Source organism: Camelus bactrianus, chromosome 4 (assembly GCF_048773025.1).
Source record: "Camelus bactrianus isolate YW-2024 breed Bactrian camel chromosome 4, ASM4877302v1, whole genome shotgun sequence".
NCBI lineage: Eukaryota > Metazoa > Chordata > Mammalia > Artiodactyla > Camelidae > Camelus > Camelus bactrianus.
Window position 1 is genome coordinate 34,671,820 of NC_133542.1, and position 15,576 is coordinate 34,687,395.

Below are 15,576 nucleotides of genomic sequence, written 5' to 3' on the forward strand. Positions count from 1 at the left end.
TAAGAGCTGGGATTCAAACCAGTGGAGACTAGCTCAGAGCCACTCTAAAATGCTGAGCTATGCTGCCTGGACTAAGAATACTGCTTACTTTACATATGCAGACTAGACCCAGAGAAGATAAACAGCCTGCCCAAGATCAGACAACAAGGTAATGTGGCAAGAAAAATGTAAAAAAGGACCCAGAGGCAAATGTGGGTTAATAAACATTGATTCTTTTTAAATTTCAATTCAGAATGTGAAAGCTCAAGAAGAATGGCATCAGGGAAAGAGTTGGGTAGTGTTGGAAGAGCACAGGACTTGGCGGTTTTTTACTGAAGTGTAGTTGACATACAGTATTATATTAGTTTCAGGTGATTCAATAGTTTTATAGATTGTACTTCATACAACGTTATAAATATTGACTATATTCCCTGTGCTGTACATTACATCCTTGTAAGTTGTTTATTTAATACCTAGTAATTTGTACATCTAAGTAATCCCTTTCACCTGTCTTGCATCTCCCCTCTGGAACCACTAGTGTGTTCTGTGAGTCTTTCTGTTTTGTTATATTCATTTGTTTTAGATTCCACATACAAGTGAAACATAAAGTATTTGTCTTTCTTAGTCTGTTTCATTTCACTAAGCAGAATACCCTCTGGATCAACCCAGTTGTTGTAAATGGCAAACTTTTCTATGGCTGAGTAATATTCCATTATGTATATGTGCATCACATCATCTTTATCCATTCATCTATTTATGGGAATTTAAATTGCTTCCATATCTTGACTATTGAAAATAATGCTGCAGTGACAATAAGATATATACACCCTTTTTTCAAATTAGTGTTTTCTTTTTTTTTTTTCTTCTGGATATATACCTGAGAGTGGAATTGCTGGATCATACGGTAATTCTATTTTTAATTTTTTGAGAGACTTTACTGTTTCCATAGTGGAAATATAAATTGGTGCAGCCACTAACAGTGTACTAGTGTTCCCTTTTCTCCACATCCTCGCCAACATCTGTTGTTTGTTGTGGTTTTGATAGTAGCCATTCTGACAGCTGTGACATGATATCTCGTTGTGGTTTTGATTTGCACTTTCCTGATAATTAGTGATATTGAGCATTTTTTCATGTGCCCAGTGGCCATCTATGTTTCTTCTTTGGAAAAATGCCTATTCAGGTCCTCTGCCCATTTTTCAATCAGGTTTTTTTTTTTAACATACAGACAGTTGTATGCATTCGTTATATATTCTGGATATTAACCCACTATCAGACATATTGTTTGCAAAATATCTTCTCCCATTCAGTAGGTTGCCTTTTCACTGAGTTATTGTCAGTTTACAATGTTGTGTCAGCATAGCATAGGATGTGGGACAATCATTAGAATGGCCAAACTGAGCCTGTACCATATGCAGGCACTATATTATCTCAGTGCTTTCCTTACACTAGCTCTTTCATGAAGGGAGGTATCATATTTGCCTCCATTCATGCAGGTAAGGAACCTGAGGCTTGATTGATCAGTTCTCAGAGGTAGTAAATGGCAGAGCCAAAATTCAAACCCAGCTCCTACTCTGAGCACCCTAGGACTGTAATTGTTACTGAGCGATACTTCCATCTCATTGGAATCATGCTCCTAATAAAGGTCAGAGATGGATCCAAAAAGGAAGGAGTGGGGGATTTTATGTTAAGAATAGTTTTCATAAAATTCCCCTTTCATCATTGTTTCCTTTCTGACTACTTTTTGAAATCCAGTACAGCAGTTCTTAAATCTTTGGGTCTCTAGATCCAGTTACATTCTAAAAACTGAAAATCCCAAAGAGTTTTTATGTCTATGGGTTATATCTCAAAATTTCGTATTTTAGAAAACAGAGGCAAAACATTATCTCACATACATCTCAGCAATGTTCTCCTAGAGCAGTCTACCCAAGCAATAGAAATAAAAGCAAAAATAAACAAATGGGACCTACTTAAACTTACAAGCTTTGCACAGTAAAGGAAACCATAAGCAAAACAAAAAGACAACCTACAGAATGGGAGAAAATATTTGCAATAGATGAGACTGACAAGAGCTTGATTTCCAGAATATATAAACAGCTCATACGACGTAATAAGAAAAAAACAACCCAATCCAAAAATGGGCAGAAGACCTAAACAAGCAATTCTCCAATGAAGAAATATGAATGATCAGTAGGCACATGAAAAAATGCTCAATATCACTAATTATCAGAAATGCAAATCAAAACTACAGTGAGGTATCACCTCACACCAGTCAGAATAGCCATCATTCAAAAGTCCACAAACAATAAATGCTGGAGAGGCTGTGGAGAAAAGGGAACCCTCTTATGCTGTTGGTGGGAATGCAGTTTGGTGCAGCTGTTGTGGAAAACAGTATGGAGATTCCTCAAAAACTAAAAATAGACTTACCATATGATCCAGCAGTCCCACTCCTGGGCATATATCAAGAGGGGTCTTTAATTCAAAAAGATACCTGCACCCCAGTGTTCGCAGCAGCACTATATATGCTGTTTACACAGTGTCGCAATAGCCAAGACATGGAAACAACCTAAATGTCCATCGACAGGTGACTGGATAAAGAAGCTGTGGTGTATTTATACAATGGAATACTTACTCAGCCATAAAAAAAGAATAAAATGATGCCATTTGCAGCAACATGGATGGACCTGGAGAATGTCGTTTTAAGTGAAGTAAGCCAGAAAGAGAAAGAAAAATACCATATGAGATTGCGCCTTTGTGGAATCTAAAGACAAATGAACTTATATATAAAACAAAAACAGACTCACAGACATAGAAAACAAACTTATGGTTACCAGAGGGGGAAGAGGGTGAGAAGGGATAAATTGGGAATTCAAGATTTGTAGATACTGACTGGTATATATAAAATAGATAAACAAGTTTATACTATACAGCACAGGGAACTATATCTGATATCTTGTAGTAGCTTACAGTAAAAAAGAATATGAAAATGAATATATGTATATTCATGTATGACTGAAGCACTGTGCTGTACACTAGAAAGTGACACATTGTAAACTGACTATATTTCAATAAAAAAATTTCAATATTCATTCAAAATAACTATTAAATGTTAAATACGTTTTTATGAAAACAACTATTTCCCAGAACCAAAATAAATTTAGTGAGAAGAGTGGCATTACTTTACATTCTTGCAGTTCACATTGTCTGACATAATAGAATAAGGCAGATCCTTCCATCTGCTGCTCCATCGGTCTGGGGTGCTCTGGCCCACCCACTGTGCACCCACGAGACAGAATGGGAATGAAAAGGCAAATAACACCAAGTGTTAAATAGGAAAATTGTTGGACCTCGTAGATCCACAGAAGTGATCCCCCACACCATTGTTCTATTACTTTAACTTAGTGCCTTCAACTCTTGCAGAACCAAACGGGACATGAATTAATTAGAAATAGGCACCAAGATTCTGTGCTGATCTCCACCTCTCAGTACTCACTGACCTTGAGTTAAATCACCCTTTTAGCCCTCAGTTTTCTCATTTATGAAATGGATCATTAAATCACTTCTTAAGGCCCCTTCCAGCTCTGACTGGCCACGACTTATTCTGAATTACAAGGAGTTACAGAAATAACGTTTTTCTGCAGAATAGCTAGCTACAGCTGTTACTCCAAATGTCACTCTCTCATCACATATTCTACCATCAACCTTCACAGTATTTAAACTTAATTTTTGTGGCAATACATCTAGAAAGTTTTGCACCATTAACTTATAATTCCAGGGTGTGTTTTCATGCTGGAGAGTTTTATTTTGCATGTCCTTCCAATCTGAAAGGAAACAGCTCATTGCCTTCCCTTCAGTATTTTCATTTGCCTCCACATTGTGAAAGAGTGGACAGCAAAGAAGTGTCAGAAGAGAAACCAGCCTTGCCTACAACCTCTGTCTCTCCTTTCTCTTGACCTGATGAGAATCTTCATCATGCCATCCTTATGAAAGGGCAGTTGAAGGTTTCTGCAGTGACACTGTGTTGGGTGGTGTAACCAAACAGAGTCAGATTTCTCTTGTAATGTTTTGTCTCCTTTGAGAATTGGTAGTTGTAATTAATTCCTTAGTGCTATTATTTGTATACTAATGGACGATACTATTTAAATCATATACTTTAAAGGGATATAAACTCAAAATGATGTATGCACACCAGATAACATGAAATTCCCTTTTTAAAGATCTACCCACATTATGTGCATGTAAATTAGACCAGCCATCCTGCTTCTTCCAGTGATTTGACATAAAATTAAAAGGATAGGTTACCTTGAAAAGCTGCTAATTGTTTCATCATCCTCATTCAAGCATTTGGTTCAGGTTGTATGTTCCTAGTTATTGCTTAGAAAAGGCCATTCACCTTCATGCTGTGGTTGCAGGCTATCTGATTCATTTTCAAATATTCACATCAAGGGAAGTGCTTTTGAAGATGATTTTATCCAATGACCAAAGATGTGTTTTCCATTGAATTTAGAGTTGATGACACAGATTGGGGTATTTAAAAGAATACAACAGAAATGAGCAGGCACTGCTGACTTTAAATGGGCAATCATGCAGTCTTCACAAGAGAGCCAGATTCCACTTTTTGAATAGTCCCCGATAGTCTAAGGCACTCATCACGGTAGCTGTTACGTCAGTTCCTCAGGTGGCTTCTTTGCCTGATGTAGAACTCAATTTGGTGTTAATGGAAAGAGGCACCACCAACAAAGGCTTGAAGCTGAAAAATGTCATGGGTGAGAGTGTCCTTTTTTATAACTAGCTGGGGATGGATGGGTACGTGGGAGATAATGGGACTGCTTTTTTAAATAACAGAAGTTTGAAAGATGGCTGCCACAAAACAATGATTTTCTATTATGATTTAGTCCCGAGGTTATGTCCTTTTTACACTTTCCGTTTTAACAGTTTCTCAGTAATATGTCCAGCTATGTGTTTCTGTAAGATGGCTGTTGGAAGAGCAAAAATAGCTGTGGGCAAAGGGGAAGAAACAGTTAAGCCTTTTTCTTTTTTTTTCTTTTTTCCAGCCATGCCAGTATTGGAGATTAGTTCTCTGATGTGCAGCTGTTGGACAGCTTGGTTATTTAATGTGTCTTTAGGGTGGTTAATAATACTCTTTGATCATGGGAAGAAGGGTGGCAGAGAAGTGAAATGATTGAATTAAAAGCTTATCATACTATTATGCATGAGAAAAGCCTGAGAAAAAGAAGAAAAACACTTCAAATTAGGTCACGGGGGTCCTACAAAATTCACTGGGACTTTTTGGCAAGAAAAGGTGCCTTTCTGGACCTGACTCCGCTGGCACTGAAGTTAATGACTTGGATGTGAAGTATCGGGTCTCTAATCACGCTCTGCGTGAGCCAGCACTGGCTGCTGCAAAAGATGTTTACTTGGAACAGTGGCAATTCTGTTGCTTCTCAGCAGAGAGCTAGAGTCCCCACCCACCAAAGATGCTGCTCGAGTTTTGGGGAGACTTTATTGAGAGCAAAATAGGAAGAGAAGCAGCAAAGACGGCCTTTGGCTTGTAAGGCCTTGCACCAGAATGCCATTTCCTTCCTCCATGTGAACGTGTCGTTGAGAAAGGAAGAGTTCAGAAAGGGCAAAATATGGCCTTCCTTTTTTTTTAATCTTCAGGAATGTTTGACCTTCTTAAGTCTTTGACCAAGTAATATTTCTAAGACATGTGGAAGAGCTGGAAAAAATGGGCCCACCTGCCTGAGCCCTGTGGCACCTAGAAGCAATCCCTGTACTGAAACAAATGATGCAAGCTTCCAATTAACAAGGGAGCCCCGTCGATCTGGATTAGGAGGTCACCATAGGAATTTTCTTTTTTAACAAACAGTATTAAGCTACAGTTTAAGGATTAGCTTCACTAACTGGAGTTATAAAGGCTTACTGGCTTTTCAGTTCAATTAGGCCCAGAGTTAACAATTGAATGACAGCAGGCAGGACTACAGTAGATGTTTTTGTGTGTTGACCTAGCGTTACACCCAGTCGTGCCTCACAGGCCAGCTTGATCTCCGCCTTCCTCAAGGCCAGTTCGGCTCTCCAACTTACACAAGTCTGTTATCCATCCAGGCCCTCCTTGGGTAGTCCCATTATTTTTTATTCTTTACCTCCTAACAACAGCTTCTCTCCCCTTCCCTACTCTCTCCAGGCGCCCCCTGTTGCTTCTGATTTTAATTTCATCTCCCTATCACAGGAACCAGTGTTCACTAGCCTCCTGAGCCTTCCCAACTCTTGGGAAATGAGTGTTTGAGGAAGAACAATCTCTAATGGGATGAACTTAGGGTCCACCAGGCCCTGAGCCTTCAGGAAACAAACAGCAAATTCACAAGGAACTAGATTAGGAACAAATGAGAATTTTAGGGAAAGCAGTTTAGTTCATACCTGTGGATATGGTGAGCAGGGCTGTTCTCATTCATCCCGTTGGCTCTCCTGGGATCTGAGGAGGAATGGGGGAATCAGGGAGAAGGCATAAGTCCTGACCACTTAATAAAAAAAAAAAAAAAATAGGACTTCCCCAGGCGTGGTGGACGGCATGGGGGTGCCAGGGCCTGGCTTCCCTTTGGTTTGTCCCCACCTGTGTTGTTTTCCAAGGGCTCCCACAGCAAAGTACCACAGACTAGGAGGCTTAAACAACTAACAGTCTCCCAGTCTGAAAGTCTGACATCTGTGGTCAAGGTGTTAGCAGGGCTCTGCTCTCTCCGAAGGCTCTAGAAAAGGATTCTTCCTTGCTTCTTCCAGCTTCTGTGGGTCCACGTGGTCCTTGGCGTGGTTTGACTTGCAACACTCCAACCTCTGCCCCAGTCTTCACATGGCCTTCCCCGTTGCTCTCTTTGCATCCTCTCTCCTTCTGGTGAGGACACCAGTTATTGAATTTAGGGCACATCCTAATCCAGTACCACCTCATCCTAACTAATTACATCTGCAGGGACCGTATTCTTGAATAAGGTCACACTCCAAGGTTCCAGGTGAATGTGGATTTTCAGGGGACACTTCAACTACACTGCCTTCCTGAGGACATGGAAAAGGGCACGCTCTTTGCCATGCTCAGCCCCATTTTCCTGTTCACTTCCCATCTCCCTGGCTAAGGTGCTGTGAGGTTAGGTAGAAGTTTCCAAATTATTGTGGCTTTCTCACAAAAGGAATCAGGTAAATGAATGTATTAACAGATACAGTCACCTGTTGGGGGCCTGCTGTATATAAGAAATAAAATCCCTGGGGGTGGACCAGGGCGTTGGTATTTTTAAAAGCTCCCCACGCATCCAGGGCTGAGATCCAGTCAGCTTGTTGACAGGGTCCTTCAGCTCTGAGCATCCTGTGATTCTTCTACACTGGATATAAGGGAAAGCTGTATTACTCCCCTAAAATCCCCTCCTAAGATGTTGGCCAGTTTGCTTTGCTTTACATCAGAGGAAAAATGAACTTGAGTCTAATGGGAACCCTACGACATTCAAGTTTATGAATTGGGCTTGAGATTGTGTTCCCGCAGCAGGCCCTACTGCCCCCTACTGGTAGGAAGGTGCCTCTGACCAACCGGGATAAGACATGATTGAGGTCCTTGAGGTGAAAGCTAATTAAGAGCAAGCGTGAGGTTCAGTGGACTGTCCACTCCGTGTACGTTATGGTAGCCTCTCGGTGCTGTGTGCGCACGTTCGGCAGGGGCACATCCTTCAAACAGCAAAGGCAGCTCCCTCTGACAGGCCCAGCATCCACCACCTTTCAGGTTGGACTGGAGGCTGCAATTACAGTCAGCCACAAAAATGAAGGTGCTAATCTTCCCTAGGATCCCAGCGTGCCCTTCCCATCCATCAAGGCCGGTCTTCACTTGAGCGTCTTCGAAAGGGCCCTATGGCAGTTTGGGGGGCGCACGTAGAAAATGCTGCTTTCAACTGCTGAGGCAGCAACTTTAATGAAGCGTCAACAAATGTGGGGTGGAAAAAGTCTTTTCTTCACTTTCTATGATGCTCCACCCCCAAGTGACAGTAGCTTTTGTAGTAACCCCGAAGAGAGGATAGGAGAAAGTATACTAAAATATAGAGCCTCATTTAAAAAAAAATTCTAAATCCCAGTAATGGTTACTGTATCAGTTTGCTAGGGCAGCCATAACAAAATACCACCAGTGGGGTGATGTGAACAACAGAAATGTACTGGCCCACAGTTCTGGAAGCTAAAAGTCCAAGATCCAGGTGTTGTCAGGGTTGACTTCTTCTGGGGGCTGTGAGAGAAGACCTGTTCCAGGCCTCCCTCCGTGGCTTGTAGATGGCCATCCTCTCCCTGCGTCTCCCCTCTGTGTCTGTTTCCCCTAATGACCTTATTTTAACTTACCTCTGTAAAGACTGTCTCTCCAAATAAGGTCACATTCTCAAGTACTGGGGGTTAGGGCTTCAACAGATGAACATGGGGTGGGCATATTTCAGTCTGCGCTGGCTGCTGTGTGTTTTTGTGAAGAAAAATGATACCCAACAAAGCACTGAGAGGGGAACGCCTGGACGGGGTGCAGCGTCTAGTCCCTACGCTCTAGACTGTGGCTGGGGGGCCTCTGGTGTCTCACTCTCTCCTTCTCTATAGGGAGCGAGGAGCCAGTGGCCTCGTCCCATGGCGGTGCTTGTTTTCGAATGAAACCAGTACCTTATTCCTCTCCCTACATTTTCCAGAGTGAGTTCGGTTGTGGCCCCAGGGCTACGTGATTATAGTAGATAATCAGGTAACCATTTGGATTTACCATTAGCCAAAGTTACCCTTGTGCTGGGAAGTCCGCTATAGAATTGTCAGCCCATATAAATCATTGATGCCCTCAGGCTCCCCTTAGGTCTTTGTGGAAAACAACTTAATCAGGCAAGGAACTGTGCTAAGATATTGGTGCTGCACTAACAGTTTTTAAGTGAGAGCCCATAATCCTAAATCCATCCCATGAGACTTCCAAGATCAGTGCCAGCATTTTGCTTGGGTCTGTTTTCCTCTTATCAGTAGTCTATGTGCTGGTTGGCGTGGAACGCTTTGCTAGGGCATTTCAAGGTCAGCAGGAAGCCTGGCACTCCATGTGCTGCCAACACCTCAGAATTCAACAAAACTCTCCCAGGTTGGGCACAACATGGGAGTTTTCATCCAAATTGTACATACCCTTCAAAAGACTTCTCAGTTAAGGCCCTGCAATCCCTGGTTCTTGGGAAAGAATAATTTCACCACTGATTCTGAGTCTAAAACTTTTAAGCGCGAAGGTAAGGAATTCTTCCTTCCTGCTATAAAACCCCACAGAGCTGTGATTTGACTCCATACATACACTGTGTCCTGATTTCTGTAGCACTAGCGTATTTATTTTTCACCTCCTAAAAAAATGATGAACTTTTGGACTGTTGTACAAAGAGGAACCCCCTACTCCAGTCTATCCCCAAGTGGTTGTACCTTGTAAAGTACCCCAATACATGGGAGATAGGAATATATAATAAAATGTAAGCATTGAGCCTTATGTTTAAAAAAAAAAAAGATTTCCAGAGCCTATGGTGTCTGCTTGGTGTTTGAAGCTCAGGGATCACTGAGAAAGCGATCTTATGGAACCCAGAGAAGGAGGGGACTGCAGACTCTGGGGGATGATGAGGGTGGGGCAGTATGAAGCCTTTGTGTGTGCTGGTGGGGATGCTGTGGGTTTAGACTAAGATGCAGGAAGTGAGGAAGGATGAGTTTATGTGCTCTTGTGGCAGCAGACAGAATGTTGGCCAAAAGAATAAGAACAATAGAGAACAGAAAGGAAATTGTGTGAGGCTGGGGAAAACAGGGGCTTGGTGTAGGAAAAGGAAAGAAGGGACTTGCCACCTACAATAGCCTGGAGAGACATCACTGTTTTCTCTCAGAGGTATTTTAGCAAAGAATTTCAACTTGAAATCAAAGTGAGCTGTCCCTGGCCACCAGACAGGGAAAGGCCCTGGGGCTGCCCTCTGAGGCAGTTAGCATTAAAAAGAACATCGCCCCCCCCCCCCCCCACGGTCCGGAGCTCCCGGATTGTGTAGACCCCGGGACTATTGAATGTTGTCATCTTGGCCACTCTGGCCATGAAGTTCTGCTTCTGTTTCAGCTCTGTCTTAAAATCCCCTCACAACACATTGCAGATCTCATTAAATTCTGTTGGCTAAATATTTCTTTTAAACAGTAGGTAGAAGGTGTGTGTGAATGTGTGTTTCAGGGAGAAGACTGAAAAAAATGAGAGGGATGGAAATGACCCTCAGAAAAGAAACTCCTCTCTTTTGATGCTCTCTGCGTGTGGCTCTAAGAAGTGAACTCAGTTAGACCCTCCAACTTAGCCTACCTACTGGGGAGTGCTTTACTTTTGGGGTCTCCCTGGGGCTATCTGGCTTCCCCATAGAGCAGTCTACCCTCAGAAAGGGTTTTTTGGTTAGGAAACAGACTGCTTTTGATTTGCAATGTTCCTTTATTTCTGTGTTTGAGTTTTAAATAATTTTATTATTGAAAAGGCTTTGCACAACCAGTACCACGGAAATACAAAAAAAAAAAACCAAACCCATAAACGAATACTGTGAACAACTATATGGAAACAAATTGGACAACCTTGAAAAAATGGACAAGTTTCTGGAAACATACAGTCCCACCAAGACTGAATCAAAAAGAAATAGACCACTTGAACAGACCAATCACTAGAAATGAAATAGAATCAGCAATAAAAAACCTCCCCACAAACCAGTCCAGGACCAGATGACGTCACTGGGAAATTCTACCAAACATACAAAGAACTCATACCAATCCTTCTCAAACTCTTCCAAAAGATTGGAAAGGAGGAATACTCCCAAACTCTTTCTATGAGGCCACCATGACCCTAATACCAAAGTCAGACAAAGACACTACCATAAAAAAAAAAAAAAAAAATGGCTTAAAGATTTAAATACAAGACAAGACACTATAAACCCCCTAGAAAAAAAACATAGGAAAAACATTCTCTGACATAAATCTTAGCAATGTTCTCCTAGGGCAGTCTACCCAGGCAATAGAAATAAATGCAAAAATAAACAAATGGGACTTGATTAAACTTACAAGCTTTTGCACAGCAAAGGAAACCATAAGAAAAACAAAACAACCTATGGAATGGGAGAAAATACTTTCAAAACATGAGAATGACAGAGCTTTAATTTCCAGAATATATAAACAGCTTCTACAGCTTAATAACAAAAAAAAAAAAAAAACAAAGAGCCGAATCCAAAAGTGGATAGAAGACCTAAACAGTTCTCCTAAAAGAAAAGACCTAAGCAGTTATCCAGTGAATACATACAAACGACCAATAGGCACATGAAAAAATCCTTAATATCACTAATTACTGGAGAAATGCATGTCAAAACTATAATGAGGTATCACCTCACACCAGTCAGAATGGCCATCATTCAAAAATCCACAAACGATAAATGCTGGAGAGAGTGTGGAGAAAAGGGAACCCTCCTACACTCCTGGTGGGAATGTCGTTTGGTGCCACTGTTTTGGAAAACAGTATGGAGATTCCTCAGAAAATCTAAAAATAGACTTACCATTTGATCCAGCAATCCCACTCCTGGGCATATATCCAGAGGGAACTCTAATTTGAAAAGATTCATGTACCCCAATGTTCATAGCAGCACTATATACAGTAGCTAAGACATGGAAGCAACCTAAATGTCCATTGACAGATGACTGAATAAAGAAGTTGTGGTATATTTATACAATGGAATACTACTCGGCCATTAAAAAAATTGAATAATGCCATTTGCAGCAACATGGATGTACCTAGAGATCATCATTCTAAGTAAACTAAGCCAGAAAGAGAAAGAAAGACACCATATGATACCACTCATATGTGGAATCTTAAAAAAAGAGGACACTAATGAACTCATCTACAAAACAGAAACAGATTTGCAGACATAATCAACAATCTTATGGTTACTAGGGGAAAGGGAGTGGGAAGGGATAAATTTGAGAGTTTGAGATTTGCATATGTTAGCCACTATATAAAAATAGATTTAAAAAAAATTTCTTCTGTATAGCACAGGGATCTATATTCAATATCTTATAATAACCTTTAATGAATATGAAAACAAATGTACGTATATATATATTATGCAAGACTGGGCATCGTGCTGTAGAGCAGAAATTGACACATTGTAACAGACTATTTCAATTAAAAATAAATTTAAAAAGGCTTTGCAATCTTTGACCACATGTGTGCATTATTGCATAGTTTCAATCATAGAATTAAGCCCTTGATTTTAAGTGGAAGTAAAAATATAGACTATACACACATATGTGGGATAAACAATGCTGGGAATTAAAGCCACAGAACTACCTAATTACTCTACTCTTTTCCTGCCAACTCTTACCACACCTTTACCTTCAGGTCTCAGAATTTAAAATACATTGTGGATTAGATACACAACAAGTTTCTTCTGTGTAGCACAGGGAACTATATTCAGTATCTTGTAATAACCTTTAATGAAAAAGAATATGAAAAGGAATATATATATGTGTATGTATGACTGAAACATGTTGTACACCAGAAATTGACACACTGTAAACTATACTTCAATAAAATATATGTATATATCCTGGACTCAGAGCCTCACATGCATAGGAGGAAACCTCAGCATCTGTAGACGAATGACTGTGTGCACGTGCATACTCACACAGTTCACTTGGTGACAGAGGTGAAATGTCATTCTGTCACCCCATCCCTGAGATCTGGCTGGCTTCTCTTGCCAAAGCACCAGTTCCCAATTCTGTATCTAAAGCCATCAGCTCAGGAGAGGGTTGAATCTCAGAGCACCTCCAGAGAAGTTGAGTCCAGGATATATACATATATTTTATGGAAGTATAGTTACTAGTGTTTTGGGCAGTAACACCTGAAGGAGCCCATCTTCATGCTGGGGAGTTCGAGGGACTTACATGTGTACATTTTGAAGAATAAACTCAAGCTATGAGTTTCTTCATAGGGCAGGCAGATAGCTGATGTTCTGTCTCTTCATTAATGGCTCATATAGATTTGTGGATTATAATTGAAAGAAAGGAAAATTATTGCACATTTTGAACTAAATAAGGGATAATGAAATTGCCTTCTGCAGCCGCCACACTGTGGCCAATTTACAAGAGATACATTGTGCTTTCAGATCCCACAAAAGACTTAATGGCCTGCCAGGCCACCTCATTCTGTTAGGGTTATAAATCAGCACAAAAATGGACACTTGCAGATAACCAACTGTGCCATCCCAGGATTACATTACAACATGAATACAGAAGTGGCAGTTCCCACCCAACTTTGACATTCTTGTTACCCTGGGGGTGAGAGTGGGTGTTAAACAAAGTTTATAGAAACTTCTACAACATCCTCAGTTTAAAAAAAGAAAAATACTTAGTGACTATAAAGGATTTTTTATGACCAGAGCTGGAAATGACTCATTTTTTTTAATACTAAGGAGATTATAATACCTAGTTTGATTTTTTACTGACTTATAAATTTAACCAGTTTTATGAGAAATGCCACTATTACATTTCTTTTGAGATAGTGGTTTATGTGACAGGAACTATTTTCAATATTCTGAGTTATTTGGTGGTATAAATTTACCAATAGTATTTAATAGGATCTTGTAACAGAGTGTGGTGATCATGTGACATGGCCCTCACACAACTAGCTGCCACGCATCCAAGGCCCCTGCCTCACCTCCACTCCTCAGTGACAGCAACTGCCTCTCCTTCCGTGACCACTCATTTCTCTACTCTGGTTAGAAAAAATTTCCACATCGAACCAAAACTGGCTTCTACACATTTGTCCCAAGTCTGGTCTTGGAGCCATGGAGTCTCACCCCTTGGGTCTCAGCAAGATGGCTGGCTGGGCTCCTGTGCTGCGGGAGAGGAGGGCAGGAGGCTCAGGATGCCTGATGGGGGAGGCAGAGAGGGTGAAGCCTTTACCCCTCTGCTCACTCACCTCACAGGTTCCGATATTCCAATCCCCAGCCTGAGGGTCTTGGCCAGCCTCGCAGCTACTGTTGAGGTGTCCTGGGGCTCGACTAACCTAGTCCCTAACCCTTTCTTCCCCAGGGCGAGCCTGCAGCTATTCAAAGACAACCATTACGCCCTGTCTCTACATCTCCTGTTTTCTAGACCCAAGCCCAGGTCTTTAGCCAAGTTCATGGGTCTTGGGTTTGGTGCCCTTCACTGAGGGATCTTTCCAGGCAGGGCTCAGATTAGTCAATGTCCCTTTCAGAGTCTGGTGCTAGAAACCAGACACAGAGCTTCAGCTGCGATCTACTGGACAAGAAGAGCAGAACCGTCATCTCCTTTTGGAGTTTTTAAGAAAGCAGGGTTCAGATTGCATTAAGAAGGACCTTATAGTTTTATGTGGGATTTTTATGTGACGAGTTGACATGTGCCACACAGAGTTATCAAAATGAGCCTATTACAGACACCTACCCTGAGAACAGGGGCAGCTTCCTCTTTGCCCACTGCTGCCGCTCCCACCACCCATCGTCACCCTATTTCTGAAAGATCATTTGAGGAACAATGTGAGCATGTTGTACATTTAAGCAGGCAGACCTTTCCAATTTAGATTAATAAGAAGGAGCAACTCGGAAACAAAACAGTACATTAATTAAAATTACAACTCACAAGAGGCTCAGATTACATGATGAAAATACTCGCTTTTCAACAGAATCCTCTTTGACATAGTTTTTTTTTTCCCGTAATTTTCAGTTATTTCCAACTTTTGACTCAAGTTTTTCAGCCACCAAATGAATGTGTGAGGCCACAGAATTTTGTGCTCCCACCTGCAACCTTCTTAAAAACTATTTTGGAGGCACTGACATATACCAGGCACTACATGATATGTATATAATTTGTGTATATTGTGTATGTGTGTCTACGTACACACATACACAGACACTATTTCCCCACAGAAAAGTTTATGCCTTATAAAGTAGGATTACTCCCACTTTACAGATAAATAAGATGCAAAGATGGTTAAGTAACTTGCATAATGTCCTGTAGCTGTAATAATTAGAGCATCAATAGATTCAAGTTACTGTGTCTGTCTGAACATGGTAGCACTTCCCTGTGTATATCTTGGTACCTCTGTCAGAGGTTGAATTAACTGCCGCTGAACTTAAATGGCTCCCATTTTAGGTTAAATATTTGCTGGACCTAATTTTTACTCCCCAGCCACAGGGATAGTGTTTGAAAATGAACACAGCATTCACAAGTTCCAGACCGTGCTCAGGTTGCTCTGATTGGCTTCAGGCCTGGAATACCACAGCACACCCCCAAAGCCCTATACACTTGGAGGGCAGGAGTGTGTCTTAGCCAGCACTGTTTCCTAGCACGTGCTGTGATGTGGTAGGAACTACAGTTACTTTGGTGTAACTTACATGTTGCAGGTCCACCAGAGAAGCATATGCTCATCACTGCAGCAGAATCGATCCCAAGCCTAATGCACTCCCACTTCTGCATGCACGTTTCCCAGCCACGAGTCACTGGGAGAAGTAATGAACTTGTGCTCCCACTCATGAGGCGCCATTATAAATTGTTGCCAAAAACTTAATCTTACATTTG

General features: G+C 41.2%; 1 protein-coding gene and 1 long non-coding RNA gene across 9 annotated transcripts in view; one reads left to right on the plus strand and one right to left on the minus strand.

Annotated features, from left to right (window-relative positions):
* PIP5K1B (phosphatidylinositol-4-phosphate 5-kinase type 1 beta) overlaps positions 1 to 15,576 on the plus strand; it is a 363,978-nt gene that overhangs the window by 347,642 nt on the left and 760 nt on the right. The gene's annotated exons all lie outside the window — the stretch shown is intronic.
* The window catches only part of LOC123612121 (uncharacterized), a 133,113-nt gene that overhangs the window by 2,455 nt on the left and 115,082 nt on the right, over positions 1 to 15,576 (minus strand). For all 4 annotated transcript variants that reach the window (XR_012506370.1, XR_006719291.2, XR_006719290.2 and 1 more), the window contains one exon: positions 6,394 to 6,448. This is a non-coding gene — a long non-coding RNA (uncharacterized LOC123612121). The remainder of the gene's footprint in view (positions 1 to 6,393; positions 6,449 to 15,576) is intronic.